The 27,706-nt window shown below is 37.9% G+C and overlaps 1 protein-coding gene and 1 long non-coding RNA gene across 8 annotated transcripts in view; one reads left to right on the forward strand and one right to left on the reverse strand.

Moving 5' to 3' along the window:
• Positions 1–27,706, forward strand: part of PDE4D (phosphodiesterase 4D) — a 1,582,769-nt gene that overhangs the window by 1,178,580 nt on the left and 376,483 nt on the right. The gene's annotated exons all lie outside the window — the stretch shown is intronic.
• LOC132657947 (uncharacterized) lies at positions 1,218–26,518 on the reverse strand. Its single transcript, XR_009596762.1, has 2 exons — positions 26,227–26,518; positions 1,218–24,951 (listed from the first exon to the last, which is right to left on the reverse strand). It is a non-coding gene; the product is annotated as an uncharacterized LOC132657947 (long non-coding RNA).

The raw sequence follows: 27,706 nt of genomic DNA on the forward strand, positions 1-27,706 counted from the left end.
TTTAGTTTCTTAAAGTTACATTTTAAAGTTCTTAAAATGTTGCATTTAAAACATTTAAAATGTAACATTCTTAAAATTATATTAAAGATAACTTTTTAATAATAGGCTTATGTCATTCATGGTATGTCAAATCTTTGATGTTTTTCCTCTCCAAAATAAAAGATATATTTTGGTATTACATCTTAGCCTTGAACCCATTTTCATGAGTAAATGAAGCCCTGGCAGCATGAGGTTGATATATTTGAGCAAAAGATCCTGAACCATATACTACCCTAGATTTAAATATATCCATACAAAGTGGTAGTACTCTGATTCCTCTTCCTTTCCCATTAAGTAGAGTGCATTCATTAAAAAATCACCTTTTGGGGGGCAGGACCACTGGAGCCCCACCTTCTTCTGTTTAATATTTATGGTAGTTTATGTTTCCTTTATCTCTTACTATTAAGAACTCTAGTAAGCTTAAGTCAGTATGTCCCAAAGTAAGTTGTGTAGAATACTGCTGCTTCTGCTGCTAAGTCGCTTCAGTTGTGTCCGACTCTGTGCAACCCCATAGACGAAAGCCCACCAGGCTCCTCTGTCCCTGGGATTCTCCAGGCAAGAACACTGGAGTGGGTTGCCGTTTCCTTCTCCAATGCATGAAAATGAAAAGTGAAAGGGAAGTCGCTCAGTCGTGTCCGACTCGTAGCGACCGCATGGACTGCAGCCTACCAGGCTCCTCCACCCATGGGATTTTCCAGGCAAGAGCACTGCAGTGGGGTGCCATCGCCTCTTCTAGTTCCATATAATATCGACAGGTTCTACTCGCAAAATGATTCTATAGTCAGATAAGCTGTGAGTCACAAAATAAAACTGATGTCTCTCTGTAAGATTCCTAAAGTCTTTAATAGACTAAATAAATATTTTAAATCTCCAGAGATACCATGTGCACAATATTCTAAACTTTGTTAAATATGGAACATTTTTGTTTATTTTCAGAGTATCTGATGGGTTTGGTACTCCACAGAGAACATTTTGGCACAAGCTGAACTAGAGACACAAAGATAGATTCAAAAATAAGCACATTTCTTGAACAAACTTCACGGTAGTGAGAAATTGACTTCTAGTCAAGAATATTCTGGAAGAGGAAATTTTACATTAAGTGATCATAATTCAAATATTGTAACTAATTTTAATTTAGCAGGCAGTTTGGTCTGATAAATAAAGACAATCACCTGAAAGTGAGTAAAAGTGTTTTATTTCGCACTACAGTCTGGTTTTCAAGTGATTACCAATTCATTATACCTCTCCAGTTAAGTTAAAGCAATTCTTGTAGGATTAATAGAGACATTGTGATTGGTATAAAACTCAGTTTAAGATGTCTTGTGCAGATTCCCAAGCAGTATTCTGAACGATGACTTACTCTGATGTTAACTGATGTCCAGGGAGGAATGGTTCAATTTTTCTGCAAATGTTCCCTATGTTCTAGAATTGCCACATCCCAGTTATTATATCCAAATATATTTCATTAGAATATTTCATTAGAAGTCCTGTAATGAAAAAAAATGTTTTTTTTTTCAAAATTGTCAAGCCAATATCTTCCAAATGATTTGACTCTGTAGTCTTTTCCTTATTTTTATTATTCAACTGAACTCTTGAAATTTTAAAAATGAATATTCCATGCCACAGTTTGGGAATTGTTCTTATGCCCGTTTCTGCTTTTAATAAATAAAAGTATGTTTAATTCATGTTAACAGAGAAGAGCAATTACATGAGTAATGTAAAAGTCTATGAACTGCTGATTAAAGGTGGTGAATTGACTATATGTGTTCATATCTTCTCCAATTAAATAGAGGGATTTAAAAGGAAGGGTGGACCTCCCTGGTGGCACAGTGGATAAGAATCCACCGGCCAAGGGAAGGGACACAGGTTGATCCCTGGTCCAGGAAGATTCCACGTGCCGTGGAGCAGCGAGGCCCATGTGCCACAGCTACTGAGCCTGCCCTCTAAATCCCGAGTGCTGCAACTGTTGAAGCCTGCACACCTGAAGCTTGTGCTCTGCAAGGGAAGCCTCTGCAATGAGAAGTCCACAGACCACAATGAAGAGGAGCCCCTGGTCGCTGCAACTAGAGAAAGCCTGTGCAAAGCAACAAAGACGCAGAGCAGCCAAGGATAGAAATTAATAAATAAAAATTTAAAAACAAATAAAAGGAAGAGCATGGGAATAGGAAGGAAGATTACCATGTCCCAGTGAACTCCCCCTTCTCAACCACAGCTCCTACCGCAGAATATTCAATGTTAATATTCTGGAGAAATGTTATTGGAGAGGTCGAGGACTCAGCAGATGGTGCCCTGCGGGGTTGTGATGTGGCGCTGAAGCAAGTGATGAGAGGAATCCGGATGTTGTGGTCTGAGATTTTTGTGTAGGGGGTTTATGAGGATGTTCCTTCAGCATTGACACTCCTAGAAGAAGAGGAAGAAAAGAATAAAGGCTCACTGGAGGCCAATGGTAATTAGGAGCAACCACTTGGAAAAAAAAATCAATACCAAAAAAATTTTACATGTGAAGAAAAGAAAGATAATTATTAACTCCAGGAAAAACAAAAGTTATACCATGAGAGGAATATAATCTTACTACAGAAGTAGTAAGTAAGATTTATATAGTGAATATACACAAACAGTGATTATAAATTTAACCGAAAATTGTGATTTAACTGAAAATTGTGATTTAATTAGATGAAAGAAGTGAAGGGAGATCTAAGAGAATTAAATATTTCTTTAATAGATTAATAATTAATAAATCAATAAACTAATATATCAATAAGTAAATGGATAATAACTAAAAGTTTCAAAATCGTGAAAGAACAACATAAACATATTATTTAGAATTATGGAATTAAGTACCAGCAGAAACACAATGATTTGGCAAAGAGAATTCAGAAGGGGTACAGATAATACATTTTTAATAAGCCTTTGAGTGTAATTGGCTAATAATATATGCATAATTTCTCTATTCATCAGGATGGGTTGAGTCAAGCTGCCTTAACAAGCAGCCTCTGAATCTTGTAACAACAAGGGTTGGCTTTTTTCCCCAGTACATAGGAGGTAGCTACCTCACCAGGACAGAGGCTATCTGAGAGTTGCCATCTCAGACTTTGACAGAGAGGGCAGCCTGGAGGTTCTCACACCATCAGTTCCTGCTTGTCCACTCATGACTTTGGCCAGAGCTAGTCATATGGCCCTAATCAACCACAGAGGATTACATGCTTCTACTTGTGCCTGGTAGGAGGAAATATTAGCCAACAGATTCACTGACCACTATAATTTCTATCTTCAAAATTAATTAAAAGTAAAATGATTTACTTCTAGCTAAAAGATGAATTATATGTTCCATATTCATAAATGTGATAAATATACAAATATTCATGTGTATAATATACAAATAAAACCTTTAAAATGTGTGAATAAAACATAGAAATAAAAAACTTATAATTATATGTGTATAATTTATATTTTTGTATTTGGCTCATTTATGAATGCTTTATTCATTCCTTAACCAGTGTTTTTTGAATCCCTTCTGTTTACCAGGCATTATTGTAGGTTCTATTGTAGGACTTTCCTTGTGACTCAGCCAGTAGAGAATCTGCCTGCAATGCTGGAAACCTGGGTTCGATCCCTGGGTAGGGAAGATCCCCTGGAAAAGGGAACGGCTACCCACTCCAGTATTCTGGCCTGGAGAATTCCATGGACTGAACAGTCCACGGGGTTGCAAAGAGTTGGACACGACTGAGCAACTTTCACTTCACTCATTGTAGGTTTTAGGGAAATGATACAGACAGAAGCCCCTGCTTTGTGTAACTTATATAGGGTCAGGAAGATTTGATAAATGTTAAATATAAGTTGTGTTATGTTATGTGTTGGAAGGTTACAAGTGCTGGGGAAAGAAAGTGCAAAGTAAGGGAAGTTAAAAGTAAGAACAAGAGTATGGTTCAGAAGGCAGTTTAGCCCTCATTGAGAAAGAGGCCCTTTGAAATAAGACTTGAAGAGGACAAGGATAGGCAGTTTGGATTCCTGGACAGAGGCAGCAGGAAGTGCAAATGCCCTGAGGCAGGAGCATCCTGCCTATTTCCAGAAGTGGTGAGAAGACTCATAAGAATGCAATGAGAGAGTGACAGGGACCTAATGGGACATAGAAGCTGTGCTAAAGACTGCTATACTTGCAGTTAATGGTTTGAACTCTGAGTCAGATGCTTAAACATACAATGGAAAACAAATTTCTCAGCATTTAAAAGAAGACTAATATTTCATATAAACCAAACTTGTTCACATTTCCAAGAAGATAGGAACATGTAGAATTTATCTTTTCTGTTCATTTTAATTTGCCTAAAGCTCTTTCATATTTTATATACTGCACCAAACACCTATCCTTCTGCAAGTAGAGGCATAAAAAGGTTGCATGAAGTCAAGGAGGGAACTGAGCTTCTACAACATAACCTCATTTAATGCTCAGAATAGTCTAACTTGGTAAATATAATGTCCTCACTTTACAGAAGAGAATACTGAGTCTCACGGGGGCAAATGACTTGAGTTCTCAAGCTGTAGAAGTGGGATTTAATGACAGGTCGGTCTGATTCTGAATTTTTGCCATTGTTTATTTGACTCCCACAATATGTTTTGTAATTGACAAATTTCCTGGGTCTGGGAATTATTTAAGTTTTTGATCTAAAACTCATCTACTAGGTTCAGGTATGCATGGGAAAGGACTCTATTCATGAAGAGAGTTGGCCTTAGAGGACATCAGTGTGCGCCCTGTTAGCATCTACAAGAAGTAGAAAGCTTTATTTACAGAGATTAATTCACATGGTGATAATTAAGGATTAACTGTGTTTATGATGACAAATTTGTCTAATTTACTAAAGAAAAAAGAACTACAATTCTTTCTGATTTGAGATTTACTGATCTTTTTTTTTTTCTTTTTCAGGTAAGTTTGGAAATTATTTTGATTATGGAATAGAGGTATGGTGTCACTTTTTTCCTGAGTTTTATTTTAATTGCTTTTAACATTGAGTGTAAAAGATAATGTTTTACTGTGCATTCTGTTGTGGTGGTGGTGGTTGTTATCAATACTTGAAAGGTAGCACTGTGGCTTTAATTATCTCATTAAGAGTTTTAAGTATGTGATTCCATAAAGTCTGTTCAGGATTTGTTTTGGGGTTTGTGTTTAAATTATTTCTATGTCATATACAAGGACAGAGAGTATATTGGGAGTGTAAGGGATAGAAGAGTAGATAATATAAAATCACTGAGAAACTATAAGCCTGAGAAGGGCAGCCATCCTCAGGTCTAGGCATATAATCTACAGTGACCATGAATGCTTGTCACAAAAATAAGATGCTTCTTCATGAGCAGCGGCAATCAGCCAGAGACTGTTTTCATTCACTTTCCTAAGTACTTGGTGTTGTGTTTTCCTCTGTTGTACAAAATTTCTGGCCAGGGTATTGTTGATGTATATCTTTGAAAAAGAAGTGTCTGTGACCATTTTGAACCAGAAGACAAATTTTGAATTAGAAAACAATGAAATATATCCACTCCCTGAAAACCATGTGAAAAAAACCTCTAATGAATTATAATTAACCATTTCTGATAGGAAGGAAGTTTCAGTAAATCTAGTGACAGAAACGAGATATAAAATATCAGAGGGGCTTTGTACTAGGCATTTGTACTAGGGGAGGAAGGTAGTCTGTTAAGTTGCCCATACAGGACTGTGGCCTTATTATTGTACATTATGGTTTTATTCATGTATGAAAAAGTGATTGTATGAGATTTTAATCAAGCATAAAACTGAAGTAAAAGCCATGTTAATCGTAAATAATATGTTTGCTTTATTCTGGAAATACTGTACCTGTTTGTAAAAGCAATTGTAAGCCTTAGTATTAAATGTCTAAAAATAAAGAGAGATAGGTCACTAAATCTACCATTCTAAGTTCTACCTAATCAATAAGAAATGATGTAGCTTAGGAGGCAAGAGAGTTCTTGAGCCCCTGGTCCTGATGGGTAAAGAACTTTGATCTTGTTCTGTTCTCATTGATATAATTATACCAATATCAAAGTCCATAAGAAGGAGTCAATATTATCACTTAGAGTAGACATGCAAGCATTTTCATTGAGGAAATATGAATTTGGTACTTGAACCACAAAGCTAATTGACAAGGCTGCTACTCTATTTTAACTAGTATTTCAGTGTTTGATGGAAAGAAACTGAATTAAAAAACACTGTAAAAACTCATGACATCATTAGAAAAATACATGTTTTCTTTTTTTTCTTTTTCTCTTCCGCTTTGTGTCAGAGAGATTCTTTAATCCAGGGATAAATCAGTAAAATCTTTCTGTGAAGAGCTGGGTAGTAAATATTTTAGACTTGGCAGGACATAATACCTCTGTGATACAACTCTGCTACTGTAAGCAAAGATAGCTATCCATAGAACAAAATGTAGTGAATGAAAGCAGTATGTTTCAATAAAGCTTTATTTACAAAAACAAGTGGTGGGTAGGTTTTGTCCTGTGGTAGGTTTTGAAATGAAATGAAATGAAAAGTTTTAAGTAATCTAAAAATTTCGGAATAGTGTATATGTTGGCCACCTTCTGCTGTAGATAAACCCCCGGTATAAATAGGAATGAAATGGCATTCAGCTCTAGTTTAGAAATACGTTATAAATTTCTGGAAAGTTTGGATGGATTTAAACACTAGAGGGCACAAAAGGATATTTTTAAGTCAAGGACCTTTTGTAAACAGAACTCTACAGTTATGAAAAACTGCCTCAAGTCAAGTGCTGTGACCTCAATGTGCATAATTTGTCAGAAATGTTGGCCTGCAGTTCCAGTGACCTCACCAGCCACAAGAACTTGAAGTGGTTGACCAACTCTGTGTTGCTGTAATAATAGCCATATGTCCTTTTTTTTTTTTTTTGCCAGCTTGCTTTTGGACTTTTCATAAAATGTGGCCAAAATTAAGGATTTATATGGCAGAATATTTTCCATTTTATAAAAGAAGAATCATGTTTTGATTGCCCTAGGTTCTGACTAATTTTCATGAGGTGAGAGTCCTCTTTGTAATAAATAAGTTGTATTCAATTATATTGTGTTTCACAAATCCTTAGAAAAAGTCACAATAAAATAATGCATATGATTTTTGAACTCAGTTGAGGGTTTTATTTCATAGAGATGATTAAATATCATCAGGAGGCTCAACCTTCAAGAATACTACTATTCTTTAACCTAGTAATTCTACTTGTAGGTATTTGGCCTAGGAAAGTAATCTGAAATGTTAAAAAGATTTCTGTTTAAAGATATTCACCGTGAAATTATAATATTGAAAACCTTTATATAATCTAACTCTGCCACATAAACTAATGTTTAAATATATTTTGGTATTAGAAAATATAATCTGATCAACCATTAAAAACAATTTCAAGTACCTTCAAGGATATGGGAAGTTGCTTATAATATAACATTAAAAGCAAAGCAGAACCCAAAATCATGTACACTAAAATCTGAATTGAATATTAAAATTAGTGCATATGTATATATTATATATGTACATACATATAAAGATAAGGAAAAATGAGCTACATGACTTAACAGTCATTACCTCTGGCTATGGTTGACCTTTCTTTTTGTCTTTTATTTTTCTGCATTTTCCAACTTTTCTTCATTTTTCAGCTTTTCTATTCATCATTTATATAGTCATAAAAAATAAATGTTGTTCAAACAAAAAACTATTTCAGCATTCTCACAGCTTTTTGGGGGGAATGATTTTTAGGTCAATGCTGGTAAAAGTCAGCAGGTTATAAGAAAAGCCTATTATTTTATGCATCAGAAAATCCATTTAAATGAATTATTGATTGCTAGGCAGACACATCAGTAAAGTCACTTTTTTAGGCCTGTAAGGACAGATTTCTGTGCTATGGTTGGGTTACCAGTGCACTTAGTTGGCAGTAAGGGGGAAAGAAGACCAGCAAAGGAAGAAGAGCCTTCTAGAAAGGCGTGGGTGCCAAGTTTTAGCAAAGAGCTCCCGTTAGCTCTGTAGACTGTGGCAAATCAGGACATTGACACAAGGTTCACGCGCACACACATATACACACACAGCCTCACACACCCTCCTCTAATCCTTCTTCCTCCCTTCACAGTCTGCCTGGTGCCCTGGCCTTTCCCTGCTAATGAATTTCACAGTGCCTATGGAGAGGGGCTAAAGATAGAAACGGGAGAAGGAAACATGTTAAACTGGACTTTGCCTTGAGCACACAGTTCCTGAGAAACGGCTTTGCATAGACTATCAAAGGAAATCCCATAAATAATATTGGCCAAAACACCACAATCTTGTGTCACAAAGCACAAATTTGACACTGTTGTCAGGGGAGCTTTTCTTCAAGACATTTTTAGTAGCATGAATTTTTTTACTGAAAATGTATATTTAATCTTTTTTATTTTATAAAAGAATACCTTAGTTGTAGCATGATGACTATAGTCAATAATTCTGTAAAAAAGTGTGAACATAATATGAGCACAGGCACAAACGCTGCATTATATGGAGTAATTGTTTTCTTCATTCACTGTGGATTCTGTGAGTTTTCTTGGAGCTTTTAATCCCTAGTACCTAGGAGACTGAGAGCCGTGTTCACATGTTTACCTGGAGAATAATTTGATGAACTGCATTAAAAGATGGAATTGAGACTACCTAATAGTGCCACACAACTCTTAGGACTTAATTTTCTCTATATACAATTTTCTCTTTATTTTTAACTTTTGACTTTTAACATAAACTGATAGAATCAATCATTTGGGATTTTTCACAAACTTATATCAGACACTGACATTTACTAGTTTATATTCTCAAATGATACTGGTTTATATATACTTATTTATGCATAAACATATACATACATGTATATACACTGACACATACACACACACTATATATAAATCAGTATGCACTTGTCTGTACTCAGTCATGTCCGACTCTTTGCAGCCCCATGACTGTAGCTCGCCAGGCTCCTCTGTCCATGGAATTTTCCAGACAAGAATACTGATGGGTTGCCATTTCCTCCTCCAGGGGATCTTCCCAACCCAGGGCTCCTGTGTCTCCTGTACTGACAGGCAGATTCTTTACCACTGAGCCACCTGAGAATATATATACATTCAGTTCAGCCACTGATATATATATATATATATATATATATCAGTATATAAAAATATATATCACATATCAAGGTCAAATAAAGTTGTGAACATTTAAGCACCAGCTGTTGTCCATGGGTAGGTGAGGGAATGGATGACTTGGTTTACATAAACTAATTACCAAAGGAAATAGAAAAGCCTTTAATCCTATCTTGAACAGAGCAGAATTAAATATTCATTACAAGAAGGAATAGCAAAATTTAAAACAAAATAATGAAATTTCCCTGGGGTCTGATTTCTAAGAAGTTTGAGGGATTCATTGAACATACGTTTATTTAGTTCCTGCTGCGCTGGGCAATCCCCGGATTACATGGCCCCAGGAAGTTCATAGCCAAGTAGAACACAGAGCACATAGCGCTCTTTTTCTTGGCAGCACAGTTTCAGAAAAAGGAAGATTGCAATATGCATTAGGTCCTAGGAAAGAAGCAAATTAAGATGAAGAATAATTCCAGTTATTACAGACACCTTCAGCATATTTATTGTCATTTACTCACGTTTAGCTCACCAGCTAACCCGCAGCATATTTCTGTCCAACCTTACCTTTTTTCACTACCTTATTTATGAGTTCTCAGGTAACATGAAGGAGAATGAGTCTGAGTCTTCCACACCTTTAGCCGGTTCACTTTCCATTCTAGAGAAACCATAGCCACACTTTTTCACAGCTGAAGTATGTTGTTTAACATTCACCGTATGGACACACAGGTTCCTAACTGATCATGAAAAGCACACAGTGATACAGTTGTCTAAAAACTGTGTTCAAAAGATGAATGAGTTCTGGAGACCTGCTGTACGATATAGTGCCTATAGTTAACAATAATATATTGTGCACTTAACACTTTGCACAAATCCAGAAACCAAAGAGGCACAAGGGAACTTTTGGAGGTGATGGATATATTTATCACCTTTATTTATATGGACGGTTTCATGGGTGTATGTATGTGTCCAAATGCATCAAATTTATACTTTATATATGTACAACTTTTTATGTATCAACTAACTAAATGAAGCTGGGTTTAAAAAACAAACTATATTCATTATATGTGCCAACATCTCCAACATTGAGATAAATGAGGATTTGATGTGGAAAAGTTCATGACATTCATCTCCTGGCTCCAGTCTTCCCTACTCAGATCCTTGTGGAATAGAGTCAACATCAATTGCTCTAAAATTCTGCTTTCATTAGTTCACTCCCTTGTTCAGAAACTTTGATGATTCTTGGCTTTTAAATGGAACAAAGGTACTGCTCCTAACAAAACATTCAAAGTTTTGCACAATCCAGTATAAATCTTTTCTTCCTATCTTTTCCTAATGATCACTCTTCATAATAATCTCCCCTCCAAATTCTAGTGATTTACCATGCGTGGGGTGCAGCTTATCATCTTGTGCATGGGATGTATTAGGCTTCTGAAGAGTAGTGACTGCTTGTATAAATTTGTCATAGGATCATGACAGTGACAGATACTTATTGATTAATAACTATCAATATTTATCTCAAATGGCTGTCAGATCTGAATTCATCCACTTAGCAAATATATATTAAACCCCTACCACTAACAGACCCCATTCTAGTTGCTGGTATCAGCAGTAAAGAAAGCTGAGTTTCTCTTCTAACGAAATTTCATGTTTGTGTTTGGCGAAGGATAGACATTGTGAAATACATATACAAGATAGACAGTATGTCACGATAATACGTTCTATGAAGACACACATCACCAAGTAAATAAACAGTGACAGCAGTGCTGTTTTAGATTGAATGGTCAGAATGGGTCGCCATCTCCATTATAAACTGACATTTGGGATCTTAAAAAAATGAAAGGACCATGCTGATGTCTGAAGCAAGAGCATTTTTGGAAGAAGAAGCAACAAATTGCAAAGGTCCCGAAGTAGGAGCGGGCACGTTGTGGTCAAGAAACACAGTTCCTGGGTGAAACCACGTGGGTGGAACCCAGTAAGCCAGGAGGAGGAGAAGGAAAAGAGATTAGGGTGATCAGAAAGGACTTTTGTAAGCCATGATGAAGAGTCTGGATTTTATCCCAGGTGAAGTGGGAAACAGAAGAGGGTTTTGAGCAGAGAAATGACGTACATTTGCAAAGAATCACTCTGAGTATTCTGAGAATAGGCTTGGAATGAGGACGGAAGCAGGAAAGAATGGTCAAGAAGCCACTTCAGTAGTCTGGGCAGGAGACAGTGGTGACCTGGACCAGGGCGGTGGCTGTGGAAGTGGTGCCAAGCGACCAGATGATTCTGGCTCCAGTTTGAAAACAGAGCTGACAGTATGTGATGGTGGATTTTTACACGGGGAAAGAAAAAAAGAAATGAGTCGAAGACGATTCAAGGGTTTGGGCCTGAGGGGGGGGGAAAAAAATACTTGTATTTTCATTTGCCAAGTTCAGGAAAGACAAGGAAAACACAGACTTAGTGGTAAGGTGCTGGAATGGGAACCTAAAATTCAGTGTGGGTGCTGAGAGGCATATTTGTGGGCAGAGGCTTCACGCCCTGCCCCCTCCCCCCGGGACCCACCCCAGAGTCCACCTGTATCTGTGGCAGGGAGAGCCTGTGTGCTCCATCGACTTCTCATCTGGGCAGCTGGGAACTTTCTCTGTTCAAAGGAGCTTGCTAGACTGTGTGTGGGCTGCCCAGAGGGCTTGTGACTAAACACTCCCAGGTCTATCCTCAGACATCTAAAGAACAGAGTATGCTTACATACCACACAGTCCGCTTGCTTCAGTGGGATGAGCCCGAGATGTGTGTATATACGGTCATTCAAAGCAGTCCCCAAGAAGGTGGATTTCCATGTGCTCACCGTGATCACCTGCTCACTGATGCATATGTCATTGACTCTTGTCCCTCCCTGCCCCACTTTCCCAACCTCTAATTTCATACAATTACCTCCCTGCCACCTCTCCAAATAAAGTGTCTGTGCCAAGATTTTGCCGCATCTCTCAGTTCAGTTGAGTTCAGTCTTTCAGTCATGTCTGACCCTTTGCGACCCTGTGGACTGTAGCACGCCAGCCTGGGAGCAATTCATCTTAAGACTATTATATATCCAAATGTCAGTGTCCAACAAGGGGAAAAACATGCTATTTTGAAAACAGGGAAATGTCAGGGGTGGAGATGTCAGCTGGGAGGTGTCGGTCTTTGACAAGCCCGTGTGAAGTCACGAGGTCTACGAATGGGCTGGTTTGTACATATATTTGTTCCTTCCTTCTCTACCTCATGTTCCTTTTTTCCATGTGAACATGGTGCTCATAGTGAACCATCTGAGATTTTAACAGAGGCCACAGCAAAATTTCTAGAGAGTGGTATAGTAGCCCAAGGAGTGATGACAATTCGCCTGGAAAGAAGGGGGTCTTGGGAACTTGTCTTGGATTTATATTTGCATAAGAAGGATGTTGTTCTTCCTTTCTGTGTTATTTGGGGCGGTTTGGTAGCTTAGCTGGTAAAGAATCTGCCTGCAGTGCTAGAGACCTGGGTTTGATCCCTGGCTGAGGAAGATCCCCTGGAGAAGGGAACAGCTACCCACTCCAGTATTCTCGGGCTTCCCTGGTGGCTCAGCTGGTAAAGAATCCACCTGCACAAATGTGGGAGACCTGGGTTCAATCCCTGGGTTGGGAAGATCCCCTGAAGAAGGGAACAGCTACCCACTCCGGTATTCTGGCCTGGGGTGGCAATGAGTTAGACACGGCTGAGTGACTTTCACTTTAGAGAAACTAGGGATTATGGAAGGTCATGCCAAGCCACCCTTTGGTATTGTTACTTTTTTGTTGCTTAACATTTTATTTTGTATTGCAGTCTAATTGATTAACAATGTTGTAATAGTTTCATGTGAACAGCTAAGGGACTCAGTCATATATATACATGTATCCATACTCCCGCAAACCCCTCTCCGATCCAGGCTGCCACACAACACTATGCAGGCTCCGTGTGCTATACAGTAGGTCCTTGTTGGTTATCCATTTAAATATAACAGTGTGTTTATCTCATTACTTTTTTATATACATTCTGTTTTAAAAAAAATATTCCTTTCCCTTACGGTTTAATCACAGGATATTGAGTATAGTTCCCTGTGGTGTACATTAGGACCTTGTTGTTTATCCATTCTAAATGTAATAGCTTGCAACCCCAACTCCCTGTCCATCCCTCTCCCTCCCCCTCTCCCCCTTGGCAACCGTAAGTCTGTTCACTGTGTCTGCGAATCTAGTTCTGTTTGTGGATAGGTTCATTTGCGTCATATTTTAGATTCCACATATGAGTGATATGGGGTTTGTCTTTCTCTTTCTCACTGACTGCACTTAATGTGATAGCCTCTAGTTGAATCCATGTTGCTGCAAATGACATTATTCTGTCCTTTTTTTATACCTTTTTAACACTAGTGTATGTTCAGCCATGCTATTTCACTTGCCTGGCTCAAAAACATGTTCTGTATGAGCTTGAGGAAGAAAGTGAGTACAGATAATGGAGATTCTCGTTAATTAGGTAGGATAGCCAATCACAGACAAAACAGAGACATACTTACGTCCGATCAGTTGTTCAACTGAATGTCAAAACAGATGATTTCTCTCATTTTGAATGAGACTATATATCAGGTAAAACACAGCTCTTCTTGCCATACATTGTATCACCTTCCAGAGTAATTTCAGTTTTTTTTGCAGGAAGCATCCAGAATTTAACGTTTCCTGCTGTGCAGTTATCCAAATCATTGTAATAATGTAAATCAGTGGAATCATTTACATGAATAAGATTTTTATTCTAAGAGCTAATCCAAGCATAGAAAAAAATGTCCTTAATTCCCACGTGCCTGAAAGGATAGTATTTTTTATCAGTCATTATCATATAAAGCTTCAGGTAACTAGTAGTATATTTCCAAATGGTCCTCAGAACCATACTAACATTTTATAATTTAGTGCTTCTCTATTTTTAAGATGAATGGACAATATTTGATTTTAAACATAGCTTCAATTTTCAATATTCAATTGCCTTTTGTCAGATAGAGAAACAGTATTTGTTAGAGCAAGAGAGCAAGTGTGTGAAGTAATGAGGGCAAGCACGCATGCTGATTTTTCTACCTTGGGGAAGTTATTTTTAAAACATTAAATGTCAAGAAACACAACCATGTGGAATATTTATGTACACATTTAATTGTGGAGAAGTAGGATGCCAAGTCTGGGATACCACATATGCACTCTGTGTATGGAAAGACAGGAAGTCAGTTCCCAGATGATGAAGGCTAAGCAAATGCCCTAACTGAAGCTCTTGGCTCTTTGGATGAAGGCACAGTCCTGGTGGGCTTTTCTCTTGTGGCTCAGTGGTAAAGAATCCACCTGGCAATACAGAAAACATGGGTTTGATCCCTGGGACAGAAAGATCCCCTGGAGAGGTATTCTTGCCTGGGAAATCCCATGGACAGAGGAGTCTGGCAGGCTACAGTCCATGGGATCGTGCAGAGACCGGACAATGCTAAGCAAGAGTCCTGAACACCTCTCTTCGCAAGGGGGAGCTATGCATACATCTAGCTCTTTTCATAGAATATCTTGCACCCTGGCATGAGCTGGGTCCCTAAACCTACAAAGAGCTTGGTCTGTCTCTTTTTGCTTGTTTTCTGGCCAGGGCTCTTTTACCTCCAGGAGGCAGACTGCTCTGTCTTCTGTAGTTAAATATCTGCAGACCGCATCATGCTGCTTCTAATTTGATTTTAAATCATATCATCGTAGACGTTAAATGGTGTGTGTGCTTTCTGGCTTCCCTGTACTTCTCTCTGACCCTTTAACGTCTCAGCAATGTGTAACCTATGAGACATGTTTAACATGAATTCAAATGTTTTTATTCATGACCTTTGGTTGAAATTTAATCAAGTTAAAAGTCTAACACTCCTGGTGGGAAAAAAAGGAACTTGAGTATTCAAGGATTTTAGTAACACATATTTAGTTTTATCTAATTATAAAAAATAATCCCTATGCACTGTAGACAATTTGAACATTGCAGAAAAGAATGTTTAAAAAAGCCTGTCATCCTACTAACCAGAGATAACCTTGTCAATATTTTGGTGTATATTTTTATTAATTATATTAATTGACAAATGCTTTTCATGAGTAACTAGAGTCTATCTAGTATTAGTAGCTTATAATGTACTTTTTCATGTTATATAATTATTATTTCTTTTCTGTGATGGGAATAGTTAAGATCTAGTCTCTTAGAAAGTTTGATGTTTATCATATAATATTGTTTATAATCATTGTACTGTGCATCAGAACGCTAGGATTTATTTAGCTACAGGTTGCAAATTTGTTCCCTTAAATAACATTGTCTCTGTTCCCCACCCCACAGCCCCTGTAACCCCCATTTTACTCTCTGTTTTCACGAGTTCAACTCTTTTGGATTCCACATGTGCATGATATTATACAGTATTTGCCTTTCTCTGTCTGACTTATTTCACGTAACAGAATGTGCTCAGGGCAAACCCATGTTGTCACAAATGGCAGGATCACCATCCTTCTCATGACTGAATAATATTCCATTGTGTGTGTCCATATTGTATGCGTGTGTATACAAGCACAAACGTTAAAATTCCCTTTTAACAAAATGTTGACACTAAGATCTTCTTGAAAATGCCACTCTATGCTTTTTTTGTTTGTTTTTGTGATATTTGCCATTTTCACTCAACTCTGTGATAAGTTAGTACTAGAGTTGCAAATACATATCCTTAAATGTACCTAAAGAGTCATTTCTCTGAATCTGAGATGCTCCGCAGTCCTCGGAACACCTGGGAGCCAAGGCTTCTCAGATGACGCTACAGCACGTACTTCTTGATTGGATTCTTTTCAAGTATCCAACTCCAAAGATGAACAGAGAGTGTTTAGTAATTATTTGTATGAGTCTTTGGTTTCATGGAGACTAAAGTTTCCTTTGTCACTTTTATGATGTCATTTGACCTTGACCTGCATCTCAAATTCCTGAGAAGGTAGCAAGCTTTTTCTGCAGACAAATCAGAAATAGTAGGTGAAAATAGATTCACTGATATTAGAATTTTTTTCCTTTTTTTACAAAACAGAGCCTCTTTTTTGTTCATAACAATCTAGGCCTAAGATTGATACACTGATATAATATTCATTTAAAAGTATAAGGAAACAAAAAATCCAGAGAAAAACCAAGTTCCCATGTATTGAACAGCTCCTCTGATTCATAGATATTATAGGATATTTTGTACAGTCATCAGTAACTATGTAATATTCCCAATCATCTGATGGAATTCACAGTTTACTAGGAATTAGCCTGTATGAAACAATTCAGGAAACATATTACCTAGGTCTGCAGGTGTATGCAACCTCATGATTGACCGTTTTATCACTTAAATGGATATTTATTTTGATAATTCATAATCCTGTAGCAAGTCTTCAACCTTTACTTTGCAATCATTTGTTTACTTTTGTAGTAAGGTTCAGGAATTCAAATTTCTTATGATATAGTCATTGAATAGGAAAAACACATTGTCTTTCTCCCACAGAGTCCATCCTTTAAAACAGACTCAATATGAAAGCACAGAGACTTCAGTGTTGAGTTCAACATCAGGTACAGAGCCATACATAATTCTTCAGATGCATCTCATTAAAACAGTACTGTTCTCAGTGCTCAAGTCCAGTATGATAATCACTTTTAAAGAAACAGCTCTTAAATGTTACTGTCAGAACCTAAGTGGTGTCTACACAGATGTTTACTATAAAATTCTTTCAACTTTTCTGAATTTTTGAAATTTTTCATAGCATGAAATTTTCCATAGATTTTGGAAAAAAATTTTTATATGGCATAAAAACATATTCTGCAGTTTTTCTGAAACAAGGTTTATATGTCTCCTCAAGTTTGTGTTTTAGAAATCTGTAATCAGCTTCTTCTGGAATATTCCAGAGCTAATTGCCCTGTTTACGGCATTCCCTTTTCTGTAAACGAGAAATGCCAAGGAACAGTCCGCTTTAATTTTGTGAGCAATATTGATATATTTGATTGAGAAAACACTAACCACAAGAGGTTACAGAGATGTTTTTATGAGGTGAGATGTTTTCCCTTTATACAGTCCAAGCCTGTATAAAGAGGGACCATTTTTCCTTTATATCCTTAGCCGCTTAGCACTGAGTTACACCCACACGCTACACTAAGTATGAAATAAGAAATTATTTATAAATGTCTCTCTCCTACACCCCTCCCAGTTTGAGATAATATTAAGACTAGACTGTCAGAGGAGCAATATTTTCCCTGGACTGGGTGCTGTGAAAGGTATTTCACCAAAATTACATTATTAGATTTGTTTTTAGTGTTTATCATCGGAAAACTCACTTTCTCCTTAATTATATACATTTTTCATAAATAAGAGCTCATGTCATTATTCACCTCTATAAATATTTTATACCCGTTCTCTGTCTACTACCCTGATACTTTTTCAAATCGTAAGCCCAGTCCAGTTTCTTCTAAGCCTTGAGGATCAGTCTTCTGTTTGTTCATGCTCTGTCTGGACATAATTGTGTTCACCATCGATCACCAGTGTGCATCTGGCCTGGCACCTGGCACATAGTAGATGCTTAATATACACTTATGAGTGGATGGAAGGGCAGAAAGAGAAAGGGGAAGAAGGGAGGGAAGGAAGAACCTGCTATATTTAACATGTGAATGGCCTGATTGTGCACGTGTCTGTTATGAATGTCTTAGGTGGTTTTGAGGGATAGCTAGAAAGTGGTGCCTTAAATGGTATGCATCCGGTTATAAAACAAATAACAAAATATACAGTTTTCTTTCACTGTTACTCAAACACCCAGTTTTCAGTTTTAGCTCCTAATGAATTGCTAGCATTGGTTGGATAGACCGAAAAGTGTTCACATTTCTTTTCTATTTAAACTATACAGAGAGGAACATACAGAGCAATACACAGTTATATTAATTATTAATATATTAGTTATTTTAATAGCATCTGACATTATGTTATATTATTATATTAATAGTATCACTTCTCAAGTCTTGACTAAACCCCACCAGGCCTCCTCTCGCTCCGCCTCTCTGTCTAGTTATCACAGTTGGGTACACTCAGTGCCCACATACAGCCTCAGTCCCACCTGAGAGCTACAGACCAATCTTGTTCCTAGAATTATACTTAAAAAGCTTGGGTACGCCTGCTGCAGTGAAGACAAGATTTGAGATGGGCAACATTAACTTAGACTCACATCTCCATCTATGTTATTTTCTGTGATATCTGCCAACTTACTTAACCTCGCTGAGCCTCAGATTGCTGCTCATCTATGAAACAGTGACAGTAATGTCTACTGCTGAGTTGGCTAAGACCGACTCAGATTATTCAACTACTGTATCTGTTATCTGTTCCTTTTGTGATAATCCAAAACTTCCTCCATGACTTAACTCTCCCATGCAAGGGACCTGCCTTCATTCATCCCTTAGCTCACTTATCATCTAGGCATATACTGGTTAACAGTCTGAGTTTTACAATTGGAGAGGCCTCAGTTTTAATCTCAGATCTACCACTCATTGGCTGTGTGAACACAGGGACAAATGACTAACGTTTTAAGACTCCATTTCCCTAGCTGGAAGACAGAATAAATATAAGAATAAATGTATCAGTATATTATTATAAGGATAATATAGCTTATGTTAAGTCCTTGAAAGTAAAAGTATTAGTTGCTTAGTTGTGTCCAACTCTTTACGACTGCGTGGACTGTAGCCCACCAAGTTCCTCTGTCCCTGGAATTTTCCAGGCAAGGATACTGGAGTGGGTAGCCATTCCTTTCTCCAGGGGATCTTCCCAACCCAGGGACTGAACCCAGGTCTCCAGCACTGCAGGTGGATTCTTCACCGTCTGAGCCCCCAGGGAAGCCCGTGTTAAGCCCTTCCTTACCACACCATGAGTGGTTGGCTTCCCTGGTGGCTCAGGTGGTAAAGAATCTGCCTGCCTTGCAGGAGACCCAGGTTTGATCCCTGGATCAGGAAGATCCCATGGAGAAGGAAATGACAACCCACTCCAGTATTCTTGCCTGGGAAATCTCATGGAAATAAGAGCCTGGTGGGCTATAGTCCATGAGATCGCAAGAGTTAGACACAACTTAGTAACTAAAACCACCACCATTGTCATAGTAAAATAAAGAATTAAAATAAAGAATTAAAAAAAAAAAAAGAACCCCAGCCTTGTGATGTCATTTGCTTCACAGAATCAGTCAATACTTAGAGAATGTCAGGGTGAAGAAGGGGTTTTGGGGATGGTATATCAGCAGTAAGTGCCCAGAAATGGGAGAGTCTATGAATATTGGCTCCAATAAATGGACATCCAGATTTAGCAAGATATTGAATAGTGTCATGGAAAAAAGTCCCAGTGCCAAAGTTGAAATCATGAGGTTGTTATTATTTAGAGATCCATGGTATTTGGGGTCTTTTTTCTTTCTCCCAAGGGAGCAGTTTTGTTCCTCAGCCTGGTAATTCCATCACTGCTTTTCTTGCCTGTTAACATAGTTCTAAAAAACTGAAAGAGGCCATTTCTGCCCTTATTTGGTGTGTGGTCAACAAGGAGAGCAGCATGACTTGGAATCAGTACTGCGGATGCTTTTCCAATTAAACAACCTGTCTTTAGGACCCCAGAAGTTTTCAAAAAATAGTCATGTCTCTATATTTAGGTGAAGGCCAAGATTTTGAACAATTGAGAAAAATTCCATCAGCTGACTTTGGTAGAATCCTTTGCTACTTAGTATTATTAATTTTTTTAGTGTTTTTAAATAGAACCAAGACAATTTTCAATTAGCAAATAAAATATTAAAATTTTGCTACAGGATTAATCTTTAAAACATGCCAGATATTCTGTTCTTGCACACAGGATAAAAAATTTCAAATGGGGGGGAGGAGAAAAGGACCATTAAAACTGAAGATTGATATCTTCTATAACTGGTTAAATGATACGCCAACTTACCATGCCCATATAGTGACCATTTTAGAGGCCAATTCTTAAAACTGTGTTTCTAACATTATGAAAAATAGTTTTCTTGTTCTCTAAAATGTTTACTGACACTAGTAGCAATTTCTAAAGTTTGGGGTGGCATTTTCCAAAAGCTTTTCTGTAATTTATTCATTCATCTTAAAAAGTTTTTTCAATGATTCTCATTTGGATAAGACACTGAATTCACAAGATCAGGCAACAGTGCTCAAGGTCATATGGCAAGTTTGTAGCATAACTGTGGCTCTAATTCCCAAAGTTGGCTTAAAGCTCAACATTCAGAAAACAAAGATCATGGCATCTGGTCCCATCACTCCATGGGAAATAGATGGGGAAACAGTACAAACAGTGTCAGGCTTTATTTTTTGGGGCTCCAAAATCACTGCAGATGGTGATTGCAGCCATGAAATTAAAAGACACTTACTCCTTGGAAGGAAAGTTATGACCAACCTAGATAGCGTATTCAAAAGCAGAGACATTACTTTGCCGACTAAGGTCCATCTAGTCAAGGGTATGGTTTTTCCTGTGGTCATGTATGGATGTGAGAGTTGGACTGTGAAGAAGGCTGAGCGCCAAAGAATTGATGCTTTTGAACTGTGGTGTTGGAAAAGACTCTTGAGAGTCCCTTGGACTACAAGGAGATCCAACCAGTCCATCCTAAAGGAGATCAGCCCTGGGATTTCTTTGGACGGACTGATGCTAAAGCTGAAGCTCCAGTACTTTGGTCACCTCATGCAAAGAGTTGACTCATTGGAAAAGAGTCTGATGCTGGGAGGGATTGGGGGCAGGAGGAGAAGGGGACGACAGAGGATGAGATGGCTGGATGGCATCACAGACTCGATGGATGTGAGTCTGAGTGAACTCCAGGAGATGGTGATGGACAGGGAGGCCTGGCGTGCTGCAATTCATGGGGTCGCAAAGAGTTGGACACGACTGAGCAACTCAACTGAACTGAACTGAGGGCTGCCCTGAATACTTGCCCAATGGTGCTTCATCAAAAAAAAAAAAAAAAAAATTCTGGGAACAGGCTTGTATTCATTTGGTCATAACAGTAACAGGTTTTCTTTTTTTCTGATTTTGTTGTTTTATTTTTTTAATTCATTTTTATTGAAGTATAGTTGACTTACAATGTTGTGTTAGTTTCTGCTGTGTAGCAAAGTGAATCAGTTATACAGACGTCCCTCTTTCTTGTATTCTTTTCTCATATAGATTATTACAGAGAGCTGAGTAGGATTCCCTGTGCTCTACTGCAGGTCCTTCATTAGCCCATTTTATGCATAACAGAGTATGTACTTCAGTCTCTATCTCTTAATTTATCTCTCCCTCCCTTTCCCCCTTGGTAATCATGACTTTGTTTTCTACATCTGTGACTCTATTTCTGTTTTGTAAATGAGTTCATTTGTATCCTTTTTTTAGGTCAAATATTCGTTTTATTTTATTTTGATTGATGGCTACAAGTGTGGCTTTGTCAGAAGGTACATCAAAGGAAAGAGAAAATAGATAATCCCACTTAAATTACCCATGGCAAATTTTTTTTTTGCTCCTATTTCAGTTCAGTTCAGTCGCTCAGTCGTGTTCAACTCTTTGTGACCCCATGAATCGCAGCACGCCAGGCCTCCCTGTCCATCACCAATTCCCAGAGTTCACTCAGACTCACGTCCATCGAGTCAGTGAGGCCATCCAGCCATCTCATCCTTTGTCATCCCCTTCTCCTCCTGCCCCCAATCACTCCCAGCATCGGAGTCTTTTCCAATGAGTCAACTCTTCACAAAAGAATATAATATAGGTGATGCATCTTATTTTCAAGAAGTCCTGAGACGATTGATTTACTTATTCGTTAACCAGAATTACTGCGACTTGTTTATTTTTCTATACACTAGGGATGCAGTAGGAAAGCAGAGTTGATGTCCTCATGATGTTTGGGTCGGTCAGGGAAGCCAGTCATTGAAAAAGTAATTACAGATGTGCTGATGGTGACAAAGAGGAAGTGCAAGAAGTGCTATGGAGACATCCCTTAGTCTGGGAAAGCAGGGAAGTCTTCCTGGAGAAAGTGACTTTCAAGAATAAAGTTCTGTATCCACCCTTGCACTCACCTGTCAATAACTAAGGAGGGCTTCTTTTTTTTTTTTTCAGTCTGCAATCAGGAGTACAATACTGAAAAGAAAAATTTTCTGACTCTTAGAATTGTCATATATAGAAATTTAGACAAACACTTACTGACCCCAGAAGAATTTGCACACGTTTAAAAACATAATGCTTAGTTCTTTATTTCAAGTGATTAGCCTATGTTAATTTCAAATTTTTGAAGCATTTGACTTTAGAAGTATTTCCTGTTAACTACTTTAAAAAAAAAACAAAAACCCTCCTAAGACTTTGTTAGTTACTTACTACGCACTTAAGAAACAAAACGTCTTTCCCTTCCCTCTTATTTCTTCCTCCCTATTTTTTCCTCTCACCCCCCATTTACCCAAGTGTTTAGAAAGAACTCAGAGCCTCATTATATAGAAAGGGCTTGACCTAATTATCTTCCAAATTGATAGAACATTCCTAAAATATGTAGATAGAAAACTTGAGGGTTTAACAAAGTATTTTGATTCAAAATTTAGTCTTATCTTTACTTTATATTTAATCATGCATCTTGCCATTTTATTTTATTCTATCTCTTAACAATTTTAGCTATTTTCAAATGGCAAGTTCTAGAGAGAGTCTGGAGAAAAAGGAAACTCTCCTATACTGTTTGTGGGAATATAAGTTGGTGCAGCCACTATGGGAAACGATTTGGAGGGTCCTCAAAAAACTAAAAATAGAATCACCATATGCTCCAGTAATCCCACTCCTGGGTATATATCCAGACAAAGCTATAATTCAAAAAGATACATGCACCCCTATATTCATAACAGCACTATTCACAATAGCTAAGACATGGAGACAAACTGAATGTCCATTGACAGATGAATGGACAAAGAAGATATGATAAACATATACGATGGACTACTACTCAGCCACAAGAAAGAATGAAATAATGTGATTTGCAGCAACATGGATGGACCTAGAGATTATCCTACTGAGTGGAGTAAGTCAGACAGACAAAGAAAAGTATCATATGATATCACTCATCTGTGGGATCTAAAATATGGCACAAATGGACCCATCTACAAAACAGAAACAAACTCACAAGCTTAGAGAACAGGCTGGTGACTGCCAAGGGGGAGGAAGGATGAGGGGAGCATGAATGAGAGTTTGAGCTTAGCGAAAGAAAACTATTAAATAGAGAGTGGATAAACAAGGTCCTATTGCATAGCACAGGGAACTATATTGTGATAAATCATAATGGAAAGAAGTATTTTAAAAGGATGTATACATATGTATGGAGAAGGCAGTGGCACCCTACTCCAGTACTCTTGCCTGGAAAATCCCATGGATGGAGGAGCCTGGTTGGCTGCAATCCGTGGGGTCGCAAAGAGTTGGACACGACTGAGCGACTTCACTTTGACTTTTCACTTTCATGCATTGGAGAAGGAAATGGCAACCCACTCCAGTGTTCTTGCCTGGAGAATCCCAGGGATGGGGGAGCCTGGTGGGCTGCCGTCTATGGGGTTGCATAGAGTCGGACATGACTGAAGCGAGTTAGCATGCATATGTATAACTGAAACTAGCAAAACATTGTAAATCAACTATATATATTTTTACAGCTTTAAAAACTTTAACAAAATTAATTAATAATAACTTTAGCTATTTAATTACATTTTATTTCCACTTGTGTCCTGAAACGTATATGAATAAAGGGTACATCTGAAGCTGCTTCAAATGTAGAATATGCTTTCTTATGTGCTTAAGACTATGGGCTACCCTCAATTCTGTTAGCACTCCACTGTATTATAGCTCATAAAAAAAGTTTCAGAACAGTTTCCTTTCTTTCAGAACATGGAATGATTGAACTCTGAATCAAGTAGACACATATAAGAGTTAGAATGATTATTTGAAAGCAATTCAAAGAAAATGTTAGTATAATTTTTCAGCATTTTCATTTGGAATAATAATTTGTAGTTGATCATGATAGTGTATTAATGTAATAAGAAGCCTTATTTAAACCAAAATTACTTATACTGAATGAATAGGTTTTTAGAAGTGTGTTCAGTCCAGTTGTTAAATTTCCTTTCTGTATACTCTTTTGCAACAGGTCACCCTGAAAATAGAATTGTTATAATGAAACTATTATCATAGATAAATGTAACATGAAAATGAAGCCGTTTGCTTCCACATTAAACTCCGCTTCCTTTGAGTCTGCAACCAGCAACTGTTTCAAAATACAGCATTATCTTGAACCCATATCTCTGTCTGCTCTGGTTTCCTGAGGCAGTGTATTTCAACATCATACAACCCCACTAATGTAACTCTTGGTGTCTCTGAAGTTTAGCTTAAACCTTCCCCTTCCACCTCTCCAATAGTGACTTGGTGTGTAAATAAGTGCTATGTGATTATATTTAAATTCTCCTACTGTTAAATTTAGGATTTTCAAAATTGATTCCTAGTAACTATCTCCTCTGGGCTTTCCTGGTGACTCAGCAGTGAAGAATCTACCTGCCAATGCAGGAGATGCAAGTTCAATCCCTGGGTCAGGAAGACCCCCTAGAGAAGGAAATGGCAACCCATTCCAGTATTCTTACCTGGGAAATCCCATGGACAGAAGAGTTTAGCAGGCTGTAGTCCGTGGGGTCACAAAAGAGTGGGACACGAGTAGCGACAAAGAAGCAACAACAGGCTATCTCCTATAAAGGAAATTCTGAATTGGTATCACACATCAAACCTTAAATTTGCCATTTTAACATCTGGAATCTTGGAACCAAAATTGCAGAAGTGTTCAAGGGGCAAAGATTCCTTATTTAGAGCTCTGCAAAACATAAAATCTACATTACCGGAAGGAGATGGGCATTTTCTTGAGATTTTAGGGAGGTTAAGAATGAAGTGAATAACAACTGGGTGAAAGCAAAGTTTAAAGAATCTGGTTTTCCCTGGGATATAAGTTTACTTTCCAACTTGCAAAAGAAGAGTTTGTCTTAGAGATGAAACATTTCTCCTTAGACATTCAATCATGCTTTTCCTGAAAGTTGTGGAAAATAAGTGCTTACTAATAGGACAGAAATTAAAATATTCAAAAGATTTCTATTTCATTTGTTTCTCTACCATTTAGTACACCAGAAGGGAAATTTATAAACAGCTGTGAGTGAGTGAAGTCACTCAGTCGTGTCTGACTCTTTGTGACTCCATGGACTGTAGCCTACCAGGCTCCTCCCTCCATGGGATTCTCTAGGCGAGAATACTGGAGTGGGTTGCCATTTCCTTCTCCAGGGAAAACAGCTGCTTGAAAGATAAATGACAGCAAGCATTCATCCTAGCAAATATCTTATTTAACCTTTATGTTGTTTCTGATTGCCTAAATTCTCATGTTTGTGAAGTTTTGTGAAGTATTAGCTAGTCCCAGAAAATGATATAAATGGTTATACTTAAAGCATTAAAATCAAAGTTAAAACTTAACTTTGTTCATTATTAGTCTCAGAAGTAAACAATGTATTTCTGTGACTTTGCTGAGACCTGGTCACCTAACAGAGATTATGCCTAGCTATACAGGAGAAATTAGATAGAGGTGTTTGAAAATTATTTAAGGACAAAAATAGCATTAACACTGGCAGATACTTCTTGTAACTTCATCTAATTTCGCATTAGGAAAAAAAGGATCCAAGGTTCCATTTTCCTAGTCATCATTTCACAGTCATAGTTCTGTTGTTTCGACTGTGTTTAACTTTTCCAAATGTCTGCTTTTGAGAAGCGGAGGGGGGAAAGAAATCTTTGAGTGATAAAGAAAAAGACAACTTTGCATCTCTTCAATAGACATTTCTTTCAGAAAAACGTAGACATTCTGTAATACCTTCATCGTGCATCATTATTATCCTATTATATTTTATCAAGTAGATATCAATTAACAGAACATTCTTTTCACAAGTAAATTAGAGTGGACAAAAACAAGTTTTACTCAAAATACCTACCTGTTGCTGGCTTTAGCCTGAATGAAGATAGGGTCCATCTTTCCATGACAAATGCATTTGGAAGAACAATGAAAATGATATTTTTCTGCCCCCAATGTTGTGTTTATGGACCGCAGCTTTCATTGTTAAAAACCAGTAACACTTTTTGATCTACAAAATTTGAAATGCCACTGAAATAAAATGAGACCTTTGTATTGCGTGGAAAGTGCAGAAGTAAATCTTTGCCAGTACCTTCCCTCCTGTTCTTTTGCGTGTTCTTTGTCTACCCTTCTCTCCCCCTTCATGCTATTCCACTCCCCACCAGTTTTCAGCGACATCCAGCCTCCTCACCCAGACTCCCAATTTTTTTTTTTTTTCCACTGTCTGGCTTCAGTCTCAGATGAAGCCATTCCACTACAGACCAAGTTGTTCAGCTCTGTGTCAACTCTGCCAGAAATGTTTACATTTCTCAAGAGCTTTCCTGACATGGAAATTTAATAGAATAATGGAGTGAAGTGCTGATAGTGGAATTTAACACACCGAGAAATGCAGACTGGTGTAAGTATGGGCTCCTTCTCAGTCCTTCCAAAGACTACCACCAAGATGACCACCCATATTGCTCTTGTGAAATGAGGATCCAAATACAAAAGCAAAAAAGATGTAGCTTGTGAAGCATTAAAATCCTGCTAGTTGATTTCAGAGAGAATATGTTTGTTTTTGAACTCTTGGCTTCTCTGAGGTCGCTGCTGTTCAGTCAGCTATCACTCACCCACTCTTTTAACCCATCCGTCAGATAACAAAGAGGTGAAACCATAAAAGCGTGTTCTATTACTCATCCCCAAGGCTGATTTGAAACCTGTGTTCTCAGGAACCCCTGATGTGCCGGATGCCATCGTGAAAATAACTGTCGTGTTGACAGACTTGAGCTTTTACCAAAACTGTGAGAATACTTTGGACCCCTTGGGTATATGAGATAGATCGGGCTCTAAGGGGGTCTCAAAATTTGGCCCAAGTGGTGATGATCACCAAACACAGCTGTTGGTCAGTTTTGCCCAGTCCAGAGGGGGTTAAATCACTGCTGGGCATTCCAAACCTCTCTAATCTTATCCTGGAGAAGTGGAGTTCTGCCTTGGTTTACAGTTGAGGTCACCGGCAGGGCAGTGTTTAGACAGGGACTGATGGAATTACGCAGCATTGTTAGCATTAAATAGCACTTGGTGGTAAGGACCCGTGATGGCATCGGGTTCCTGTGACTCCTGGGGCACACTGTCTTGAAATAGATGCCTCCCGAGATATGTTGGACTCGTAAAATGTGTGAAGGGCTCTGTGTGGCTTTTCATCATTTGTTTAATTTGAAAGAAGATTGTTTTAAGGGGCTTATCATAGAGTTAAGAAATGTTTCTAGGGAACAGAAAATGAAGAAGAAAATTGATCTTTGTTACCGTCAAAGTCACGCGTTACAATTCACTCTCCAAGGTGACGCAGTATCTCCTTGAGGGAA

This window comes from Ovis aries, chromosome 16 (genome assembly GCF_016772045.2).
Source record: "Ovis aries strain OAR_USU_Benz2616 breed Rambouillet chromosome 16, ARS-UI_Ramb_v3.0, whole genome shotgun sequence".
Taxonomy (NCBI): Eukaryota; Metazoa; Chordata; class Mammalia; order Artiodactyla; family Bovidae; genus Ovis; species Ovis aries.